This window comes from Notamacropus eugenii, chromosome 1 (assembly GCF_028372415.1).
Source record: "Notamacropus eugenii isolate mMacEug1 chromosome 1, mMacEug1.pri_v2, whole genome shotgun sequence".
In the NCBI taxonomy this organism is placed as follows: domain Eukaryota; kingdom Metazoa; phylum Chordata; class Mammalia; order Diprotodontia; family Macropodidae; genus Notamacropus; species Notamacropus eugenii.
In genome coordinates, this window is record NC_092872.1 from 513169389 (window position 1) to 513172283 (window position 2895).

The window sequence follows — 2895 nt, forward strand, 5'->3', positions numbered from 1 at the left end:
TTTAGAGTTCTTACTACAGTCTGGTGATTAGTCAATAATAACAATTTGTGTTTACACAGTGCTTTTAAGTTTACAGAGAGTTTCACACACTTTTTATCTAATTTAATCCTTACAGCTGCTCTGAGAGTAAGGTACTACAAGGTATTATCACCCCCATTTTACAGATGAGAAAACTGATTCAGAAAGATTAACTATTTCGCACAGGTTCCCAAATGTCCAATTACAGGAGCAGCTTTAAAACGCAGGTTCCCTCCAGCTGCCATGTCCAATTAATGCTTTTCCCATTATACCTGTCTCAGTCAACAAATTAGTAAATTGCTGTCTAATGTCAATGGAATGCATAATACAGCATTATAAAAGATGTAAAATTCCCTATCTTCAGACTCTGACTAATAAAGGCAAGAAGTTCAGAACGAGTTAGAAGAGTGTTAAAGGGGAGCTTAAATACTGTAATCCAATATAAATGCTTATATTGAGTTTATATATATATATATTCATACACACACACACACACACACACACACACATATAAACTCAATGTAAGTGTTGAGTTTAGAACCAGGCAGACCTGGGTTCAAATTCCACCAGTAATGATAAGTGTTAGTTGTTTGAGTCTAGACTGCTTACTTAATCTCTATGTGCCTCAACAATTCCTTGGGTTTTATTCAGTACTAAATCATACAGTGAGGAATTTCCCCAAGTTAATGACATTACAGATACTACTAACTCTAAAGACAGGGAAGAAACCAGGGTCAGAATAAGAAATCCACCTTGCAATCCTGTATCACACACAGTAAAGGGGGCTGGAATTATTCAAATTAAAATTTCATCTTCTGAAGATGAACTTTTAAAAAAGATTGTGAAAATGAAATAATTTACATAAAATATTGCTTCTTTGTGTGTTCTGTAAAAAGAACATTAAAAGAAAAAGAAAAAAGCAATTACTAGTGACCCAAAACCCTTGACTGAGGTAGGACAAAGGGGATTTTGGTCAGGGTAATTTCTCATGGACACCGGCCACTCTCTCATCCCACCTTCATCCGTATCCCATCCCAGTTTTGTGGAATTTAGGACCGTGATTTAATCACTGTGGGGAACTCCCAGAGTGGAAACTCCCCGACCTATTCACATCAGTTACTCAGCAATAACTTGTAATCTTAGAGAATTGCCTGAGGGGATCAAGAGGTTAAGTGACTTGCCAGTGGTCTTTGTGTGACTAGGCAGGTCTTGAACACAAGGGTTCCTGTCACCAGGGCCAGCCCTCTAACCATTAAGCCAAGGTGAAAAATACGACTTGAGAAAAACTGTAGGATCACCATTTAAAATCAAACATTTCATGAAATTTATTTATAATATTAGAGGAATAGATGGGTTATGAGCATTTATCAGTTACAATCATTTCATAAAGCAGTGAGGTACTTTTACTTATCTGGTTAATCATGGGTATCACATGGTGCAAGTTATGTTCCAGAATATTTAAGATCTAGCCTTTGAACAATTCCCTGTATAAGGTCTAGGAAATTTACACCTGGGACTTAAATGTTATCAATTCAGTTCATCAACCATTTATCAAGCCCCTGATATGTGCCAAACCCTAGACACAGACAAAAAAGGGGGGGAGGGGAGGGCACAGCCGCGTTAGCCCAAGGGACTTCTATTCTACTGATTAACTTAGTAAAATGAAGCTTGAGAAAATTCATATGAAAAAACAGGAAGAGAAAACTGCTATATTAATAACTATATCATTTCTTTCTCATATAAGTGAATGTTTCAGTTACGTTAAAAAAAAAAAGCTGCAGGATTTCTAAAGTAAGGAGTGGAAACACACCTTGAATATACCTTTTGAATTTCGTTAGTCAGAAACACAACATAAATTCAATGAGATGACATAAATTATAAAATCATGGGCTTCTAAAAGATTGCACCCAATGTGGCTTAGGTCTATGTGAGTCAAATTTCTGAAGATTTGGCTCCAAACATCATTCCACCATATGTAGTGTTAAATACGATCTTATATATACTACTAGGAGAGATTTTTGGGTAGAAGCTGGGCCCACTTATAGACTTTCAAAAATCTTTGTGAATCTAGCCAGTAATGATTTATTGAGTCCCTGTATTTATAAAAAGAGGAAGGGAAAACACAGTCTGTAATAACTACCTCATAGACTTGTTGTGAAGGGAGAGCTTGTTGTTAAATCAAGAAGTGTTATAGAAATGTGAGTTTTTTATTATTATACCCCCACCACCATCACCTTTCCTAGCCACCAAGTACAAAAAAAAAAAAAAAGAAAAGAAATGAATTCATTCCTAGGTTTCAACATAACCACATAGGTTTATTTATTGCTAGCCAAAACATTTGTTTACTCATTTGTGGACAAAGCCTTAGTCTTTATGCCATATTGCTTCTGACAAATGGAATGAGGAGTCAATATTTTGGGGCCAAACATAGAATAGTTTATTTGTACCACACTATAGTCCAAGCTCTGTGGCGCTTTGTCCATAAATATTCGATGCCTACTTGGAAGACAGGCCAATCTATAGGACCACACCCACTGCTGTTCCACAAGAAACCTGGAAAAAATCCATCTCCCTGGCCAAATAGTTGCTGCACCAGAACTGGTTAATCGCAGGTTCCATAGAGGAAGAGGAAAAACTCACTTGTGGCTTAGTCCTGCAGGTGTGAATGTAATTTGGTTCCTTCAACAACTGCTAGTACAAAATGGGAAGCTAACTCCTTACACATTTTGGCAAGCAGCTCTTCTGATGGGCCTTTGTTCTGACTGTGCCCACACACTCCAGAGCTGGAGTCTAACTTTCTGACAGTTTTCTGGATTTAGGCAGCTCCTGCTTGGCTTTCTTCGCTTGCTTTTGGCACAGGTAAAGAAGGAGGCAAGA